General features: G+C 50.0%; 1 long non-coding RNA gene across 2 annotated transcripts; it reads left to right on the forward strand.

The window, feature by feature from the left end:
• Positions 1 to 2,692: 2,692 nt before the first annotated feature.
• Positions 2,693 to 11,034, forward strand: LOC111770848 (uncharacterized). 2 transcript variants are annotated; one of them, XR_002804284.2, is made up of 4 exons: positions 2,693 to 2,878; positions 4,208 to 4,320; positions 5,105 to 5,162; positions 10,777 to 11,034. It is a non-coding gene; the product is annotated as an uncharacterized lncRNA (long non-coding RNA). The 2 variants fall into 2 exon arrangements; XR_011432855.1 differs by lacking the exon at positions 2,693 to 2,878 and adding an exon at positions 3,986 to 4,093.
• The last annotated feature ends 10,270 nt before the right edge of the window (positions 11,035 to 21,304 follow it).

Consider the following 21,304-nt stretch of genomic DNA (forward strand, 5'->3'; position numbering starts at 1 on the left):
ATGAGCAGTGCCATGTCGGCACCCAGGATCCGAACCGCGAAACCCTGGGCCACCAAAGCGGAGCACACGAACTTAATCACTTCGCCGCAGGGCCGGCCCCTGAATTTCTATATAAATTTTAGAATCAGCTTTTCAATGTCTACACAAAGGCCTCGTGGGATCTATTGACATCACAATAAATCTAAAGATCAATTTGGGAAAAAGAGCTTAATAGCGTCAAGTCTCCTGTCCGTGAGTGTGGTATTTCTCTACTTTTTAAGTCTCCTTTCATTCTCAGCAATGATTCTTAGTTTTCAGTGTATTGGTCCTGCACCTATTTTCTTAGACTTGTCTCTAAGTAATATGTATTCTTTGGTGCCATTGTGAATGACAAGGTTTTTTAATTTTCATTGCTAGTATATAGAAATCCAGTTGGATCCATGTATTAGCGTGGCGTCCCACAGGAGAGCTGCGTGTGAAGTTTGTGGGGTCAGTTCTGGTCTCAGTGCCCAGCCCCAGGCGCATGGGCCCTTCTGATCTGCATCCTTCGATGAGATGACACACTTTCCCCTCGGCCAACCAGATTCCCCCAGCCCCGGAGGTCAGCCTGTCCCAGGGTCCTCTCTGCTGGAGTCCTTCCCTGTCCCAGGGGCCCCCTTTAGCAGGACTTCAAAGGGATCCACCAAATTCCTCTCCCACGAGGCCCACCTCTCTCCCCAACACATCCCTTCCCACTGTCCCTCCTCTGAATGGAATATGATCTGTCCCCCAGCACAGCCTTTGTCTTCTCCCCGCCCTGCACAGGCCTCCTCGCCTTCCTGCAGAGCCCGGCAGGCCCAGCTCCCTGTCAGTCACCAACAAAAGAGAAAGGCCTCAGGCTGAGGGTCTGGCTGGCCCCCCACCAAGCAGACTGGAAGTGAGGGCACCAGCAGCAGCCCCCTCCAGAGACACCGCTTCACAAACCCTCCACTCTCCACTCCGGCCCCATCACAGACAGCACTTCTAACTGGGTCTCAGTCACCGAGCAAGACTTCTGCTTGGTGGTCTGGACCTTCACTTGAGAGTTTCTCATCTAGTGCATCTTGATCCCACAGTCGAAACTTCAAATTTGACATCCTCTTGTGCGTCCTGCATGGCACCGATCCTCACTAGGCCTGTGCTCAGGACTCAGCCAAGTTCAGGACATGGACGGCAGTGTGGGGTAGTGGAGGGACCTCTCGAGGTGGCTGGGGAAAGCTCAGTGTTGTAGCTCAGCAGCTCCACACCGGCAGGTTTGCTGCTGCTCCTGCCACGGCCCAGAGCAAAGTGGCAGCGGACGGGCTTCGATCCACCTGGTCGTTCAGGGAGCCAGGATCTTTCCACTCCATGGTTCTGCCCCCTAGTGCCGTGGGGTCCATCACTGGAGCCCTCTGCACCCAGGCAGGTGAAAGGAAAGAGAAGGTGCAGAAGATCTCACAGAGGTCGTTCATGGGCTGGGCCTGGAAGTGGCACCCATCACTTCCACCTCAATCCATGGCCGGAACCCAGCTGGCAAAGAGGGTGTAGCTGTGTGCCCCAGAGGTGGGTGAACTAACCTCAGGCCTGAGTTCAGGTCCCAGACCTGCCACTCATGACCTGTGTAGCTCAGCACCACCTGCCTCGCTGGGTTGGGGTCTCCGTCACCAAGGCAGGGTGAGAACCAGGGGTGCTGTGTCCCTTCCTGAACTTCCACTTGATTCTCTGATGGGCGTGATACTCTGAGATGCCTCAGTGGTCCTCAGGGGCACAGGCAATGCCGCAGCTCATTGCCAAGAAGACCAGCTCCAGGTACCTCCCTGGTGGCCCCTGGCGGCTGTGGATAGCCACCCTCAGGCCCCCTGTCCTCTCACTGGTCTGATAGGCACCAGCTGGAGAGCCCGGGAGCTCCGGGCACGTCAGGAGTTAGCTGTGGTCTCAGCTTCCCCTCTCCCTAGCGATTCTCCACACTCAGCCGTCAGCGACCTCATCGTGCTGTGCCGCAGCATCGTACAATTCTAGACAGAAAACTGGGAGAAATGGGAAAGAAAAAAGAGAAAGAAAATACCATTTTTAAACTAAAAGAAATAAGTCCACATTGCAATGGATTAAAAACTTTTTTAAGAAAACACTAATTATTTCTCCTGCCTGTTTTCCATCAAGTTGACCAAATCTGGTGACGCTTGACTGTTTTGTGGAATGCATAAACACACCATGTGCACGTCTGTGTAGAAACAGCTACACTTTGATCTTTGCCAACATCACTCAGTCCCAACTTTGAAAAAGAAAATCCTTTTTCATTAACATCCAACTGGCTTTAAGGAGGTCAAACTCAAGATTTCCTTTTACCAACTGAGAATCTTCCAGTTTAGCCTTTGACTAGAAGGCTCTCTGGGAAACCTTTCCCTCTGAGAAATCTAGTGAGTAAATTCCTGCCATGGTGTCATGTTCATGGATTTCACACTGTCCTTCTGCGCCCTGTCCAGCAGCCCTCCGAGGAGAGAGCCAGACTTCTGGACCACGAGTGTCTTTCCCTCCTCTGGCTGCTTAGTCATCTCCCAAGTCATTTGGCAGTTGTCTGTGGCCCCTTCAAAATGTTTCCATTTATGGTTAGAATTTGGTCTTCCCAGTTTGGTCACACAGATGGGAAAACTTAAATGAAAGACAGCATCACAGAGCTTCTCTCAAGAGCAGGCAGAGGAAGAGGCTGGAGCTGGTAGCAGAAGGGGCTCCACGGTGACTGTGACCAAACAGACCACAGCACTGCTGAGGGGGTGGCCAGGGGAAGGGCCCACCGCCCACCAGGAGGTCTGCCTGCGGCTCTGCTCCTCCCTGGCACACATCATGGACTCCCATTATACATGGAACACGTGCCTGGTGGGGATCGATGCCACCATGGGGCCTGGTACAGTTAGTCTTATTGCCTAGTTTGCTCTGTTTACTTAATGTCTACTGCTCTCATTGGGGCGGGAACCACCCTGCCCACTCTGGGGAGGGGCAGGTGGTGAAGGGTGGGGAGCCCCCCAGGCTGGTCACTGCCTCAGCCCAGGTGTGAACCCAGCCCAGGAGCACACCCTTGACTGAAGCTGGGGTGACCATGATGGTCCTGGGCTTCTGGAGACCAGCAGGAAGTACAGCACACCCCGGAAGCCAGCACCCAGGCCCATGTCAATGGCCCTTGGGCTCCGCCATGCATGCTGCTCGAGGCCCTAGCCCTGCATCTTCTTCATGCCCAGAAATCTTCTTCCCACCTCTTTTCTCCAAGAACCCCGGTCCCTCAGGGGCTGCTAAGCACTCCTGTTGTTTGACCTTCCATGAAACCCACCTCTCCCTTGCCACAGTCCACTTCCACCCAGACCAGGGGAGGGCGCAGAAGGGGCAGGAGCTCTCCTCCCAGAACCCAAACAACCAGGGAGGGTCTTCCCCTAACAGGAAATCTCCCATCCTTTTTAAGCTATCAGCTAAAGTGCAGCCAATTTGGAAAACAATAATTTCCCCCTTTATTAACATATTAAAGATTAAAGAAAAAACGTTCAGTCTTTATCTCCTAGTTCTGTCACCTAGACTACAAGCCAAGGAGAGCTAGGACTCTTCACCATGCTGGATGCTTAGCGGAAGGCAGGGAGGAGGAAGGAAGGAAAGACGGCATTAAATTGTATGCTCTCAAGCTTTATTCCTCACCTCACCTCAGGAAACTCAGACGTGCCTAGAACCACTTTCCTTTCTAGAAAGAATAAGGCTTTCCTGGGCTGGGCTGGGCTGGGCTTTCCTTGCTTACCCAGAGGGTGAGGTCTGACCCGTCGTCATGGCCTGGATAGGTGTCTGTGCGCCTAGAACACATCCAAGTGAAAGCACATAGGGCTCATGTCTGCCACAGACTGGTCTGGAGTTCCCATGACTCATGCGGCAAGTGACGTGGCATCATGACTTTCATCTACAGCTGGAAAGGCCCTACGGGGACTTGCACGTCTTCAGTGTCAAAGTACAACTTCAAAAAATTAAAAACACACCTCTCACACAAACATAGGATGAAGACGTGGCAGAGATTCTCTTCAGCTCCTTCACGAGGAACCAGGGAGATGGCAGGGCTGGTTCAGATGGGCCTTCAGGAGCAGGGATGGTGGGTCCATCAGGAAAAACTTTCTGAAACAATTGTGCTGAGTTAGAGACGAAAGCATATGTCCTACAGAGCAGTTAGATAATAATGTTTAGAGCTATCCTTCCTACCAAACAGGGATTATTTGCATCTTTGCTGGAAAGAGCCTTCACACCAACATGAAACTTCAAGGACGCTAGAACGTCAGCGCCTGCCTGAGCGCCCCCATCCTTCAGTGTGTCTGTGGACAGGTTTGTGTGTTCATTTATCTCTCATTTTTGTTCTTTTTCTCACATTAGGCCATCTCAAAAAAATTGGAATGTTGTTGTTATTCACAGTATTTACTTGGCAGAGTTGCATGTACCACCCTCTAAATTTTGAACAATTAACAGCCTGCTCTGTGTTTCTAATTAAAGAGAGGGCTGGATGGTGCTCAATTGAAAATCAAGTTCCCCAGGCCCCACTTAAGCCCACAGAGCACACTGTGAAATGCACCAGGGCACAAACAGGCTCACAGAGAGCCGAGTCAGCTCATCCTGCAACTCTCTGAAGGTTAGAGGTCACATGGGTAAAAGAATTCGTTAAAAGTTGGTCACATTTGGGGCAAGCCCAGTGGCACACCAGTTGTTTGCATGCTCTGCTTCAGCAGCCCAGGGCTCGCTGGTTCAAATCCCGGGTGTGCACCTACACTCCGCTTATCAAGCCATGCTATGGCGGTGTCCTACATATAAAGCAGAGGAAGACAGGCACAGATGTTAGCTCAGAGCCAATCTTCCTCGGCAAAAAAGAAAAGAGGAAGATTTGTGGCAGATGTTAGCTCAGGACTAATCTTCCTCAAAAAAAAAAAAAAAAGCACATTTAAGGACTCATTTTTGGATCCTGCGGGAGAGGAAACACCTCACTTCCCTGAGGCAGGAGCCGCACTGCTTTGGAGTAAGAGCACGTTGGTCTAGCCCTGGACTCACGGCCCACTGTCCTCCTACCGTTGGGCAAGTCATCCCCCCCACCCCTGACTCCTTTTCCTGTTTGTCATAGGGCTTGCGGTTCTATGAAGATATGGCAGAAAGTATTTTGGAGGAGAAAAGCAATCCAGGTAAAGCCACAGTCCTGAGGGACCTGCCTTTTCCCAACCAATTCGTTTTTTCCACCCTCAAAGTGTCATTGTAAAGTTCCAACTTGCTTCATTTAGCGTTGGTTTTTCAGTGAGGAGGTGACCACGGTAAAAGTGAGGCATCACTAGAATCCACCCAGCCAAAGCTTACAGCGGAAAATGGGTCACAGGGTGACCACAGTGAGTCATTCTGGATGGGGTACAACCCACACACCCCCACCACCAGCTGCCTGGCTCCTCTGGGAATTTCCAGTGGAAAATCTCCACTTCTGATCCAAGAAGGAGGGGATGGCCTGTCCCAGTGGGAACACTAAGGAAATCGATGCAACTCAATTCACTGTAAAATGTGTGTCTATTGAGCTTTTGTGAATGCACATTTGCCAAACCCTGTGCTTTCTCTCACAGCGCTGCAGAGGCCACAGAAACGGATGGTATCAGGAAAAGTTTTCAGGCAGGAGTCATGTTCAGGTCTTGAAAGGTGGTAGATATTTGGATAGATAAAGATGGTGGGAAAGATATTTCAAACACTGAGAAGAACATAAGGGAAATCACGGAGGTGGGACCTCATGCACCACCCTGGGGAATGGAGAGCATCTCCTTTGATGGGAAAAGTTCCAGCACCGGCCACGTCACCAACTCTCAGAGTCAGGCTGCTGTGGGGTGCAGAGCTCACTCCTCATGTTCTCCATTTATGCCAGTGCTTTCCCTCCTTCCTGACTTTCTGAGTCCTGTCCTGGTTCCACCATAATCCCAGAGTCCCCAGGCTCAGTCTCAGAGCTGTGCTTGACCTGCCCTCTCCCTTGACCCACACAACTCTCCATCAATACAGATGCTGCCTCAGTGGGGACCTCTCATCACCGGCCCCCGTTCTCCCTTCCCATAGCGCTGTAGGTCCTCTACATGATTCCTGTTTCGGCTGTTGTAAGACACTCTCACATTTTTTCCAACCCAGGAAGAATTTCCTTAACTCCCAGCTGTGGCATCACCTCCTTGTAGTTGGCACAGACTCTGGTTCTGGCAGAAAGGTTCACGGTCAGAGAACTGGGTTTGAAGCTGGGGGGTAGGGGTGAACTCAGACGACTCAGCTCCACAGGCCACAGACAAATCAAGTCCACCCTGCTTGGTCAACAGGCATGGTCCTCTGGTCAGGACAGCCCCCCACCCCCCCCCCCCACCCCCGCCCCTTGATGCGGGAGCTGAAATGAGTTCGCTCACTGTTGCACAGCAAGCAAATCTCTCACACTGGGTGTGGCGGGAGAAAGCAGGACTTTATTATTGCACAGCACTGAGCAAGGAGAAGAGGCAGCTAACGCTGAAACCCCAAACTCCCCGAAAAGCTAAAAGGGAGGGTTTTTATTTGGGGTTTAGGTAGCGGAGGGGGAGCACATGGCGTCCTCGCCAGAGCCTTCCCACCAGCCTGTGTTTGGCCTTGATACTCTTGGAGAGACGAGGAGCCCATGACCCTGCCGGCCAGCAGCTTCCCACCAGCCCAGAGCTCCTTGGGGGAGGTGATGATACAGAACCCAGGTGGTGACCTTGGCCGCTGGTCTCCACATCTCCACGCGACAGTGGGTGCTGGGGCCAGGGAGCAGGGAACCACTGCTCTGTTTTAAGCCCACGTGCCGGGTTCAGTGCAGGGAACCGGCATCAGGGCGGCATCACCCTTGCAGGATCGCGAAGTCCACGGGGCAGCTCCGGCGGGGGAGCCCGGCGGCCTTCCCTCCGCGCCTTCCCGGCGCTCCCGGCCCGCACTTCAAGCGCGAAGGAGGAAACGTAGATGGAGAACAGGGGGCCTAGGGCGCCAACGCTCCAAGCGCAGGAGCCCCTAGCGGCTGGGCTGTGGCTTCTGTCGTGAGTCAGCTGTGGGAGGAGCGACCACGTGCCCGGCAGCACCCCGGAGCTTCGGCCGTCGGCTCCTCAAGGCCGAGCCCAGGCCCTGGAGACGCACCAGCAGCCGGCCCGGGGGCGCCAGGACCACCGAGAGGCGGGCTGGGGTCCGGCCTGGGACTCGCCCACCACCCAGCTTACGCCCACCGGTGGCCTCCGACCCCAAACACGCCCACGACGAGGCCGTGCCTCGCACCGGAAGAGGAGCCACAGTCTCCTCACCGCATTCCGGAAGCCCAGGCCTGTGCTGGTCACCGCAGCGGCAGAGGAAGTCCCGCCCCGGAAGTCACGTGGGCCCCAGGGCGGGCTCCATTAGCCCGGACTGCCCAGTCTTGGGGCAGGAAGTCCTGCCCCCTGGAAGTCACGTGGACTGGGACCGGAAGTCCCGGGAAGCGTGTAGGCCTTGGAGCCTGGGATTCCAGCTGGTGGGGACGCTGCGGCGGGTGCGAGGGCCCTGCCCGCCCTGCCTGGGTGCGTGTCGGGGAGGCGTCCGGACTCCCTGCTCCGCTTCCCTCCCAGCGTTGGCGGGGGCGGTGAGGCTGATTTCTCGTCGCTCTGAAGGACGGCGTCGCCGCAGCGCGCTCCCAGCAGCCCAGGCGAGGACGCGCGGCGGCCCGCGGGCGGACGAGGAAGCGTGGTGTGTCCGAGCGGCGGTGTCATTCAGGCGCGGAAAGGAGGGACGTCCTGGTGCTGCTGCACCGGCAGAGACGCTTCAGACTACGCTCGGTGAGCGTCCAGACGCAGAAAGTCACGGCGTGTGGGGTTCCGTTTACAGGAACTGCCCGGCGTCGGCCCGTCCGTAGAGATGGAAAGCGGATCGGTGATCGCCGGCGGCTGGGCAGGGAGTATGGCAAAGGGAGCTGCTGCTCACGGGCGCGCGCTTTCCCCTGGGGGGACGAGAATGTTCTGGAACAAGATCGAGGTGACAGCTGCGCAACATTCTGATTGTACGAGATGCCAATGAATTGGACGCTAACATGGTTACAATGATGAATTTTATCTGAAGGAAGGAAGGAGAGAAGGAAGGGGGTGGCCTAGGCTGACTGCCTCCACGGTAAGGGCCTCGAGGCCAGGCCTGCGCCCGCTCTCTGAGGAGCGCTCCCCTGGAAGGCATCGCGATGGTCCTGATAGCTGTGCAGGAGCGATGGAGATGTACCTGCTGAGGCCCAGAGCGGGCGACAAGCCACTTCAGGGACAAGCAAGAGGCCAGTGGCTGCCCAGAGTGACCGGCTAGCAGCAGGGCTAAGATCCGCCCACTGGCATGCTCTCCGGGCACCCTGCGTGTGCACTGTCCTTTCCTCCCGGGCCTGGTTCGAAGGAGACTGGTCCCATCCCATTCATGCCGTGAAGAGGGATTGGCAGTGCCTGGCACCTCGTCTACTCTGGAAAGACCTGAAGTTGCACAAGGGCTGATGTCAGGTCCTGTGGGATGAGTTACAGCCCCACCGCCCTGTCACATTTGGCTCTCTGCCTTTGCTTGAAGTTCACAGCCTCCTCCTTTCCGGTCCCCTGATTCTTGATGTTTAATTGCTAATAGCAATCCCTCCCCTTCTATTTATAACCACTTCATAATGCAGACCAGTGTCTCCCTGTGGTCGGGTGGTTTTAGTAAATCCGCTCAGTAATCTGATGCTAACAGTCAGAGCAGTGTGTTTCTCTTGACCCTGGCTGAGAGTCACTTTGTGTGGTGGCACCACTCCCAGCCCTGAGATGGGGGCAGCCCGTTCCCGCGTGGAAAAACCAACTTGCTCTTCCACTTCTTGTGGATGAGTGTACACGCACTTGGGTGTGGGTGGGGTGGGGGCTGCCGAGGCAGGACAGAGGGCACCGTTATTGGAGCCCAGGCTGAGTGTTTCTCCTTGCTCCATGCACACAGACGTTTTTGAAGTCAGTTTGGATTTTTGTGGAAACTTCATTTTTTTATTTTTCCCTCTTGTTTCTCTGGTAACATCGAAAACAAACACACACAGATGTGTCACCTGGCTCCCAGCTACGTTTTTCCAGCAGACACCTACAACTGGAAACTCAGCAGGACTTGGACTCCAGAATCCAAATGAACTCTTACTTAACTCCTCCTCCACCAATTCTCTCTGTGCCTCACCCACCACAGAGCTGGCTGGGCAGACGCCCTCTTCCAGGCACCAAGGAGAAAGGGCTGTGGCTACTCTGTCCACCACCCAGGAACAGGCTTCTCCCCAGACATTTGCAGGGGAAGAAATCTCTGCTCCCATATCTTCCTGCCCTGCTCGTGATTTAAATATAAGAACGAAGGTGTTTGCAACACTCACTTGCCTTCTCCGAACAACCAGAGCTTCTGACCGTGGAACAGGCTATTTATTCCCCAAAGCTGAGGATTCCTTGTCTCTAGAAACCACAGAATTTGCTTACTAGGAAAATATTGTTCCTTTATTCCAGTTGTTTCATTGTAAAATGAAGCAGCTAAGGAACAAAGAGGAGGCCACACAGAGAATTAGTGGTAAAGCTAGAGAGAGGAAGCCCGTTCCTGGCTCCAGTCTGCCCTCCACACCATTCGGCTGGTCCCCACTGAGAGAAGCTGCCGAGTATCTCGTCTGGAAGGCCTCCCAGGCTCCAGGAACTAGCTTTTTCACCAGTTCTGTTTTTGCTGACTTGTTCCATTTTTGTTCTAAATAAGGAATTTCACATTTCTACCCAGTTTTGAATCTCAAATATGTACTCTGACAATATAGAAACTTTTCTAACACATAGTAGCATATCAGCCAAATTTCCCCTTTTACTCATTAATTCACCAAATGGTTATTCAACACCTACTGTGAGCTGGGCCATGTGTGGTGGGAATGCAAGGGTAGATACAACCAAGTCTGTGTCCGCAAGAGCTCCTGGTGTCCCGTAGTGCAGCAGACAGAGGCACGGACAGGTGATGCCTGCCTTGCAGGCCACAGTGCCAACACGGGTTGGCTTGGAGATGTCCTTCCCTCTGCAGTGTTTACAGGGTAAGAATATCTGCTACTTTGTCTTCTTGGCAAAACAATTTAATACTTACTTTATTGTATTCCTACCCCAAGGAAACAAAATATTAAGCTGATTATAAAAACTCCATGTGTTAAAGTCTTTTGTGCAATCCTTGCTCCTAGCCGCCCCTTTCGATGTGTCACGTTTGGCAATTGTTCACCCTTCTGAGCCTCTGCTGGATGGGATAATTAGCAGAACACTAGCAAATTATCTTATTATTGTTGGCTAAACATGCTCTTATTGGGCACCTGCCGTACATTCAATGAGAACATATACAAAGATGAGTACAATACAATTTTACAGTACTTTACAGCTTACAGTAAAGTTGGTGAGAGAATTTTAAGCAAAGTAGAATTTTGAAAAGCAATGTCTAACTCTCCCAACCAGGAGCCCTACGAAAATATCTGGGCTAGCAATTCCCCACCCCCTTAAAAATTTGTCCAGGCCAGAAGCCAAGGGAGAGGCTGGGCTGCCTCCCAGCCTTTGTGTAAATGATAAACCAGAAAGGACCAGCTGAGGCTGTCTGAGGCAATCCTCCTGCGAGTGACCCAGGCCCAGGGCACAGGCCAGAGGGAGGGCGTACCTGGGGCAGTTTGGGAACACAGGCGCTGCCCAGACTCTCTCGTCTCTGCTGAGGAGTGGTGGCATTTGGTCATGTCAGCAGCTTAGGAGACCTCACAACTGCTCCTGGACTAGCAGAGTTTCCATTCCCTTCCAGAACTGTCTGCAGGTCCTGCTGCCATGGCCCTCTTCACTGGATGCTGGCTCTTCAACCACATATGTAAACTCAGGGTAAATCTTTCTCCCTTCATCTGGCTGTGAAGGAATTCTGACAGAAGCGTACCTCTCGGACAGGGTCCATCTCAGCTCTAACATGCCTGAAAGCAGTGAACCGCTTAAACAGAGACTTCCTTCAAAAACACTGAATAAAGAAAATCCCTGGACTTAATAAAAATTGCTGCCATTCGAAAACAAAGAGACACGAGGTGCTGGTTCATGTCCTTCATCAGGCAGATGCCAAGATAGGATTAGCTGTGCAGATGTCATGGGGAAACATCTGTGAAAGACAAAGGGGAGGGAGCTGGGAAGGCATGGGGGAGAAAGGAGGATGGGCAGGAAGTCTGGGACTGCTGCACAGGCCATGGAAGGTTCTGGAGCCCAAGTCACCCCTTCGTGGCGTCCTGTGTGTTGCAGGAGTGACCTGCGTTAGTGTCCCCCCAGCTGAGTCTTGGGCAGGAGCATCTCCTGTGAAGTGTGGCCCACGTGCACATGGTGGTCCAAGAAGGGCACCACTGGGGCTGTCACTCACCTCTGCTACCCCAGCTGGCACTTCGTGGCTGCTGGCTTTGCACTGCACGGATCCACTTCTCCACTCAGGCCTGGCGAGCAGCTCCTCTGGGATTCCCACAGGCCTCTCTTCCAGGGGGAAACTTAGAGGAGGGAGGTCAGTGGGACTAACCACAGCCCCCATCACTACAGTAGGTCTCAGGGCCACCACTGACCCTCATCCTCTCCCTCCTCCACCATCCATTCTGAATTCCCCTCACGCTGGGCAGCCATCCCTTGCTGAGAGCTCCATGGCTTCCCTGGGGGTGTGAGTCCTTCATTCTGGAGGAGTCTGAGCTCTTAGCAGTCAAACCTTCTCAGGCCCATTGCTGCACTGCACCTGTCCACTCATGGTGACCATGGGGAAGGGAGTGCCTGGAGGCACCCAAGAGGATCACCTGGGTTTCACCTGTGTCCTTCCCAGCCTCCATGGTGTGAAAGCGGTCCTATCTCCTGATGATCAGAGCCACTTACCTGCCAAGCCAGTGGCTCCTCATCTGCTGGACACGGGACATAAGGAGTCCAACGTGCCCTGGTGGTCCAATGGGACACTTTGAGGACCAGACTTTCAACCCTGTAGAGCCCAGAGTTCCAGGGACAGGAAACCCAAAATCCCCCAATGGACTAGTGGGAGTGATGGTAGGTGGGGCTACTTCTGCTTCCATCGTTCAGTTCCTGAACCCATATACTCTTCCTCTTGGGGACGCAGCATCGTGTAAGTGTCTCTGATCTAACGCAGGCACTGCATCCTGGAGGAAGACACCTTCCTTTCGGGATTGCCTCCTTAGTGGTACTTCAGCTCTGCCTTAGAAAGCCTTTCGAGCCTTTGACAAGGCCAGCTGACTCTGGGTGGTGCAGTACATGATGTGACTGGTGGGTCCTGTGTTCAGTAGCCCACTCCTGCACTCCATCTGGGAAGAGGGCCCCCTGATTGGATGTTACACTTGTGAGATTCCATGCCTGTGGATCAGGCCTTCTGTAGCTGTGCAGGCTGAGGCTCTGTGAGCAGGGTCAACCTGTGCCTGGAATATCTGTCTATTCACCGGACTCTTCCAGGGTGGAAGTAGCCCAATGTAGTTTGACGTGCCACCAAGTATCCAGTTGTCTCCTTGAGGAATAATGGGCGCCTGGTGCTATTCTCTGTTGCTGAGAATTTGGACATTCAGAGGTAGCTGGATCTGCCTTGCACGTGGTAATCCGTATTGTTGGGTCCATCTCTACCACTGTGGCCACTCCATTTGTGTACCTGTAATGCCAGTTCTGGGGTAACTGATAATGAAGACTGGCTAGTGTCTACTGGCCAACTCATTTTGTCTGCTTGGTTGTTCAGAGCCTCTTCCATCGTGAATGTTTCCTGGTGAGTGTTAACGAGTGACACAAAACTCTTCACACTTCTTGTCCACTCCCAAATGCCCATTCACATGCCTCCATCCCAGAATTCCTCATCCCCGGTCTTGCAGTCTTTTCCTCGGGGCTCCTGATCAGATAGCAAAGCCATCACATACTGCCCATGAGTCTGTATATATTCTCACCTGGGCCACTTCTCCTTCCACATGGAGTGGGAGACTAGTTGCTTGAAGCACTGCCCATTGGGCAGCTTTCCTTCTCTGTGGTCTTCAAAGATACCCTTGACTATGGCTAGAATGAAGCTGCCATCCATTTTCAGCTTCCTCCCATAACAAGCTGAACCCATCTAAAGCCAAGCTCAGACATTTTCCTGTTTCTTCATCTGGTCATACACAGCCCCACACCCAGCCATAGGTGTGAACTAGGGGAGAGGCACTGGTGTCGCTGTTGTGGTGACATGGGTGTCAGGGCTACCGGCTCGTGCAACTTACTCATACTGTTTCGTCCATCTTTTGAAAGACTGCTGCTTGACACATGTGGCTTTATGACATGGTGAGTCCAACAGACTCTACCTCAGAATGGGGAGTTTCAGATACGTGGTTATTTGCTGTCCCTTGGTCAAGCACTCTGTCCCCTTAAGACCCCGTAACATTCTGGGAGCTATTTCTCCAAGTGCATATGATTTTCTGCTGTAGATGGCATGGGTTGATCCAGAATCCCTCTTCCTCATCCTGCTTGATCAGCATTAGGTCATCAGTATAATTGATCAGTGTCATGTTCCATGGGATATCCAGACAGTCCAGATTTCTTTGGACTACATTTTGACAGAGGACAGAAGAGTTAGCAGTACCTGAGACAAGACTGTAAGTGAATATTTTAGTCCATCCCATGTGATTACAGACTTTTCTGATAGGCTTTCTAAGTGGAATAGAAAAGAACGCACTCACCAAATCAATGGCTGCATACCATGGACCTGAGTTCTTAATCTGCTGTCGCAACAGTATCACGTCCAGAACAGGAGCTGCATTTGAGTTACTACTTGGTTACTCTTGTGGTAGATTATAGTCATCCTCCAGGGTCCATCCAGTTGCTGCAGGGTGCATTTAAACAGAGATATGGTAGGAATCCCACACACTTTAGGTCTTTAATTGTGGGGCTCCTCTCCATCATCCCCTCTGGAATGCAACATCGTTTCTGTTTTACTATCTGGAAGGGATGGGGAGCAGTTTCAGAGGTTTCCCTTTCTTACAGCTCTTAATCCACAGGTCAAGAACCCAATATGGAGTTTACTCCCAATGCCAAGGATGTGGAGTAACTGATAGGAATACAAAATGATAGAACTATTTTGGGAAACTGATAGTTTCTTATCAAGTGAAACATGCTATCTGTGACCTGTCAATTGCACTCCTAGATATTTACCCAAGAGAAATGAAAATATATGTTGACACAAATAATTATATAGAATGTTCATAGCAGTTTTATTTATAACAACCAAAAACTTGAAACAAAATGTCCACCAGCAGAAGGATAGATAAACTAATTGTGATGCATCCATACAATGGATTGGTGCAGCAATAAAAAGGAACCAACTACTGACAGGCACAACAATATGGATGAATCTCAAAAGCTTTATGCTAAGTAAAAAACAGTACTGTTTTATTCCATTTATGTGAAATTCTAGAAAAAGCAAATCTCATCTATAGGGATAGGAAATTACTGTTTGTCAGGGGGGGTGGAATTAAATGCAAAAGGGCACAAGAGAGGTTTTTGGAGTAATGGGAATGTTCTAAAGCTTGATTAGGGAGCTGACTACAAAGGTGTATGCATTTGTCCAAACTCATCTAACTGCACACTTCAAATCAGTGCAATTTAGAGGATATAAATTATACCTCAGTACATTGTATTTTTTTAAGTCATGGACTTTTTATCTTTCCAGTATGGAAAATTAAATTCTCTGAATGACACTGAGCACAACTGAAAATGCTGGATCAAAAAGAAAGAAACTGTTAGCCTTTTAAATGCATGGGTGACTGGGTAGTAAGTAATCTTCATAACCCAAAAATTATGTATAAGGTATAAGATATCCACTGAGGATACATAAAGAAACTTGGTGACTCTTTTAATATAGGAAAATTTTCAAACAGATAATTTAAATTAAAATTCCAAGCAGATGGCCCAAAGTCAGTGGTACTCCACACCTAAATACAACTGTCATACCACAGGACACCAAATATGAAGAGGAGATCTTCATAGAAACTAGAGAGAAAGGGCGAACTATTGCAAAGAATGGCATTTAGCTTAAGAGCTCACTTCTCAAAGGCAACCACAGCAGCTCAGTCCAGAGGACTAAAACCTTCAGTGTACTGAGCGGAAAGACCTGCTGACCTGGAAGTCTCAGCCAAGAGAATGTCCCTATTGAGAATGAGGGCCCACGACAGGATTCCTGACTAACAAAAACCAATAGTATTTACTGCCAACACACTCTTTCCAAGGGAAATTTTAGAAGATGTGCTCCGGGAAGAAAAAAATGGTACAAATAGAAAGTCTGAGATGTAAGAAGGAATTGTGAGCAAAGGTATTGTTAAACATGTGGGTGAAGCTATATAGACATCAATGGTATAAAGCAACTTCTATGATGTCTATTTGTGCAGTTGGAAAGAAAAGACTACAGTCTGGATAGAAGTGATGTGGGCTGGGAGGGAGTTCCTGGAGTTAAGAACTCTTTGTTTCTTATTTGTTTGAGATGTTGGGTAAAGATAGTGACTCTAAGTCAGGAGTTATATAATAAAATTCCCTTTTCAAAAATGTGGATAAAATGTGCCAATTTTGTGATTTTGGATTGAAGATTAGTATTTGTATGCCTCTTTGACCAAATGAATCACTTCACCAGGTCTCAGTGGCCCAGAGAACCCTTAAAAACTATCCTGTCATTGGTTGCCCCCATTGGAGTGGGGCAGACATGTTAGTGTAGTACTGAGGGCTCACGGACCATTTAGGGCAGCAATCTGGGACCCTCTGGAGGGATATGTCTGTCAGAAGCACGTTTGTGTCCCTGCGTCTACAGAGGGCTAGAACACGGCGAGCACTCATGGAGACCTTCCATCATGAGGGAGCCCTCTATCATGAACACTCCATCCCTCTTCACGTGCAGATACACGCAGAATCCCAGGGAGGAGGATCTAAGTTGCCCCTGGGATATGTGTTGGTCTCTTTTTGGATCTGGATGTCCCAGTGGAATCACAAAGCCTCCAGGCAGATCTCAGGAATGTCGGTGGGAAGGAGAGGGCTTCTGGGCATCACTTGACAAGCCACACGTTCTGGCCGTCCTCTTCAGCTTTACTGTGTTCACTCCTTTTGCTAGATCTCCAGTCTCTTCAAATGAAGTTCAATCCTAAGTCCAAGGTTCACATTCCTATTTTGTAGGACTCACTGGTGACATGGACCAGACAGTGGGTGTAGGGCATTGCACTGCTTTGCTTACTGATGTGAGCTAAATTATGTCCCTGCGAAATTCATATGTTGAAGTCCTAATCCCCAGCACCTCAGAATGTGACTTCATTTGGAGATAGGATTTTAAAAAAGTAATTAGGTTAAAATGAGGTCATTAGAGTGAGCCCTGATCCAATATCTGGTGTTCTTATAAGAAGAGGAAATTAGGACACAGACACACACAGACAAGAGACCCTGTAAAGACACAGAGAGAAGACAGCCATCTATAAACGAAGAAACATTTCTTAATCTTTGGAGCATCCCAGCTGATGGAGAGGGGGTAACTGCAGGAGGTTTCCTGACCCGTGGAGCACCCTCCGTGCAAGCTGTGCGGCCACAGGGACCTTTACACCAGGTGAGGATACAGGGTCCAGGGAGATAAGGTGAGTTGCTATGTTGTTTAATCTAATGTGTCAACCTTATTGGGCTAAGGAGTGCCCAGATAACTGAGAAAACATTCTTTCTGGATGTGTCATGACAGGGTCTCTAGAAGAGGTTAACATTTGACTCAGTAGACTAAATAAAGAAGGTCACCCTCACCGATGCAGGTGGGCCTCATCCAGCCCTTGAGGGCCTGGGCAGAGTGGAAGGGAGGAAGGAGGAAATTGCTCTCTCTACTTCAACTGAGACATCCATCTTCTCCTGCCCTCAGACGTCAGTGCCCCTGGTTCTTGGTCCTTCAGACTCAGAGCAGGGCTTATGTGATTGGCTCCCCCAGTTCTCAGGCCTTCGGACTTGGGCTGAATTACACCACCAGCTTTCAGTCTCCAGCTGACAGATGGCAGACTGTGGGGCTTCTCAGCCTCCATCACCACGTGAGTCAATTCCTATAATAAATCTCCTCTTATACACATCTCTGTACCTATATCCTATTGTTCCTGCTTCTTTGGAGAACCCTGACTAACACAGATTTTGGTACCAAGAGTGGTACCAGAGAAACAGAGTTTTAAGAATGAGTTTTCTGAATTCGTTCTGAGGTTTCTGGAATTAGCTCTCTAATCTGATTAGATATGAAGACTCTATTTCTAATAGTAAAGAGAGCACTGATAGCCCATGGCATGAACTCTTTATAGAGATATGCAAAATATCTGCACTGGATCCTCCTAATCAACCATTTATAAGAAGTGAGGAGCTAAGTGACTCTGTATATTATACATTGGAACATTGGAAAATGAAGGAATATAATGACATTGGTAGCTCCTAATGTTGCTAGACAAAGTGGTGAAAGAAAAAGATGAGCTCAGGGATTCCAATTCCCAGCTCAAGCCCTGCATGAATGACTTGAGAGCTTCTAGATGTGCCCTGAGGGAGAGAAGGGATGAAATTGTTCAAAATCAGACTAGGTACCCCATCCATGCAATTGCCTGAATTACAACGCAAATGGAACTCTGAGCCTCATGGAGTATCTACTGTTAAAGTGAGGGCGTTGGTTGGGAAAGAATGGATCCCATCATTGGGATGAGGCTATATGGGAAGACCCTAATGAAGCTGGGGACGTTAAGCTCCTAAAATCTGATGAGTCTTCTTTATCAGTGGAAGAGACCTCCCCACCCCCAGCAGAAATGGCCCCCAGCAGAGTCTCCACCCACAGCCTTTCTATCTCCATCTGAGAGGGTTAACCCTGCCTTTCCTGAGGAAACTATAGCGGCCTCCTGTGACAAAGTTGCTCTGCAAGACAATGCTATTCTCTCAGGACCCACTCCTACTACTTTTCTTTGCCTCTTGACCTATAATTAGACTCAAGTCCCAATAGGCCCCTAAAGGTGAAGAACAAAGTGTGACCTATGGAGTGTGCTACACTCCAAAGAACTACTTGAGTTCTATAATTTATACAAGCAGAAATCCTGGAACAGATGTGAGAATGGATACTAAGGGTGTGCGATAATGGTAGAAAGAATATAAAGTTGGATCAGGCCAAATTTATTGATATGGGCCCAGTAATCAGAGATTCTGCATTTAATGCTGCAGCTCCAGGAGCTAGAAAGAGCTCTATGGTTTGGTTGGTTGGTTGGCTAAAACAGGGACCAAAAGATGGCCCATCATTAGCAACTTGGAATCGCCTGACCTCTCTTGGTCTAATGTAGAGGAAATGATTCAGAGACTTAGGGAGACTGAAATGTTAGAGTGGATTTGTCAGTTAAGACTTACTCATTCACCCTGGGAGGATCCAGAAGACATAACTTTCATCATGACTGTAAGGAATAAATTTGTAGGGGCAGCCCCAGCATCCTTGAAGAGCTCTGTGATCACTCTTCTCTGTAGGCCAGACTTTACCGTGGGAACCACAGCCACTCAATTGAAAAACCTAAATACAAAGAGAGTATTTGGATCCTGGAGTGGCAGGGGCCAAGTGGTGGCACTCAACCACCAAAACTAAGGTGGGCAAGGTTGCCATAATGAACAGCAGAATCAAAACAGCAATCAGAACAGCCTGACCCATGTATATCTATGACGTTGGCTGGTTAACCGTGATGTTCCTTGAATTGAAATAGATAGGAAGCCTACTAAATGCTTACTTGACGTGTATAAGCAGAAAAGTTCTAAATCAATTGAACAAAAGTCTAACTCAAATCATAAAAACAGAGAGTCATGACCCCTCAATCAATTCCCAGACTTGAGCCAGAACCCCTTGAATGAAGGGCAGGTTGGGTCCCCTCGAGGAAGGACCTTGGTACACTACCAAAAAGTTATACTGTTGATCTTTCTCCCAGCCTTGCTCAAAGGCACCTCCAGCCTTTACCAGAGGAACTATGCCTGGTAAAAAGGAAATCATCAGCCATTCAGGGCCACTGGACACTGACTCTGAACTGACACTGATTCCAAGAGGCCCAAAACATCACTGATGGTCCAGTTAAAGTAACGGCTCAAGGAGGTGAGGTGATCAGTGGAGTTTTAGCTCAGATCCATCTCGCAGTGGGTCCAGTGTGTCCCCAAATCCATTCGGTGGTTATTTCCCTGTCCCAGGATGCTTAATTGGAATAGGCACACTCAGAGCTGATCCCACGTTGGTTTCCTGACTTGTGGAGTGAGGGCTGTTACGGTGGGAAAGCCCAAGTGGAAGGCATTAGAACTTCCTCGTTCTAGGAAAATAGTAAACCAAAAGCAGTACCCCACTCCTGGAGGGATTGCAGAGATTGAGGCCACCATCAAAGACTTGAAAGATGCAGGGGTGATGATTCCCACCACACGCCCATTCAACTCGCCTGTGTGGCCTGTGCGGAGGATAGATGGATCTTGGAGAATGACAGTGGATTATTGTAGGTTTGACCATGTGGTGACTCCAACTGCAGCTGCTGCACCAGATATGGTTTCATTGCTTGAGCAAATTAGTACATCCCCTGGTCCCTGAGATGCAGCTATTGAACTGGCAAATACCTTTTTCTCCTTCTCTGTCCATAAGGCCACCAAAAGCAGCTTACTTTCAGTTGCAAGGTCATCAATAGACCATCACTGTCCTACCTCAGGAATATTTTAACTCTCCAGCCACATGTCACAATTTAGTTCACAGGAATCTCGATTGGCTTTACCTTCCACAAGATATCACCCTGCTCCATTACATTGATGACATTATGCTGATTGGACCTAGTGAGCCAGAAGTAACAACTGCTCTAGGCTTACTGGTAAGACATTTGAGTGTCAGAGAGTAAGAAATAAATCTGACAAAAATTCAGGGGACTTCTGCCTTGGTGAAATTTCCGGGGTCCAGTGGTGTGGGACATGCTGACATAGCGCTTCTAAGGTGAAGGATGACTTGTTGAATGGCACTTCCTACATCCAAGAAAGAGGCACATACCTAGTGGGCTTCTTTGGATTTTTGAGGCCACATATTCTTCATTTTGATGTGTTACTCTGGCCTATTTTCCTGTTGATCCAAAAAGCTGCTAGTTTTGGGAAGGGCCCAGAACAAGAGAAGGCTCTGCAACAGGTCCAAGCTGCTGTGTGAGCTGCTCTGCCACTTGGGCCGTATGGTCCAGCAGAACCAATAGTTCGTAAGTGTCAGTGGCAGAAGGGATGCTGTTTGGAGCCTTCGGCAGCCCCTATAGTTGAATCACAGCGCACGCCTTTAGGGTTTTGGATCAAAGCCCTGCCATCATCTGCAAATAATTACTCTCCTTTTGAGAAATAGCTCTTGGTTTGCTACTGGTCCTTAGGAGAAAATGAATGCTTGACCACGGGTCACCAAGTTACCACGCATCCGTGTTGCCCATTGGAAGCTGAGTGTTATCTGACCTTCCAAGCCATAAAGCTGAGCAAGCACAGCAGCACTCCATCATCAAATGGAAGTGTGTGTACACGATGGGCCTGAGCAGGTCCTGAGGGCTCAAGGTTACGTGAAGAAGTGGCCCAGATGCCTATGGTGCCCCCTCCTGACACACTGCCTTCTCTCTCCCAGCCTGCACCTGTGGCCTCATGGGGAGCTCCCTAGAATCAATTGACAGAGGAAGAGAAGACTCAAGCCTGGTTTACAGATGGTTCTGCACAATATGCAGGCCTCACCCAGAAGTGGATGGTTGCAGCACCACAGCCCATTATTGGGACATCCCTGAAGGACAATGGTGAAAGAAAAGCCTTCCAGGAACTTTGGGCAGTACACCTGGCTGTGCACTTTGCTTGGAAGGAAACATGGCCAGACACGTGACTATACACCGACTCATGGCTGCAGCCAATAGTTTGGTTGGACGGTCAGGGATCTGGAAGAACCATGATTGGAAAACTGGTGGTAAAGAAACTTGGGGAAGATGACTATGGATAGACCTCTCTAAACGGGCAAAAAATGTGAATATATCTGTGTCCCATGTGAACGCTCACCAAAGGGTGACCTTGGTGAGGAGGATTTTATTAAACAAGTGGGTAGGTTAACCCATTCTGTGGACACCAGTCAGCCTCTTTCCCCTGCCGCCCCTGTCATCACCAAATGGGCTCATGAACAAAGTGGCCATGGTAACAGGGACGGAGGTTATGCACGGGGTCTCAGTCACCAAGGCTGACTTGAGTGCTGGTACTGCTGAGTGTCCAGGCTGCCAGCAGCAGTGACTAACACTGAGCCCCCAATATGGCACCATTCCCAGGGTGATCAGGTGGCC

The sequence above is a fragment of the Equus caballus genome, chromosome 26, assembly GCF_041296265.1.
Source record: "Equus caballus isolate H_3958 breed thoroughbred chromosome 26, TB-T2T, whole genome shotgun sequence".
NCBI lineage: Eukaryota > Metazoa > Chordata > Mammalia > Perissodactyla > Equidae > Equus > Equus caballus.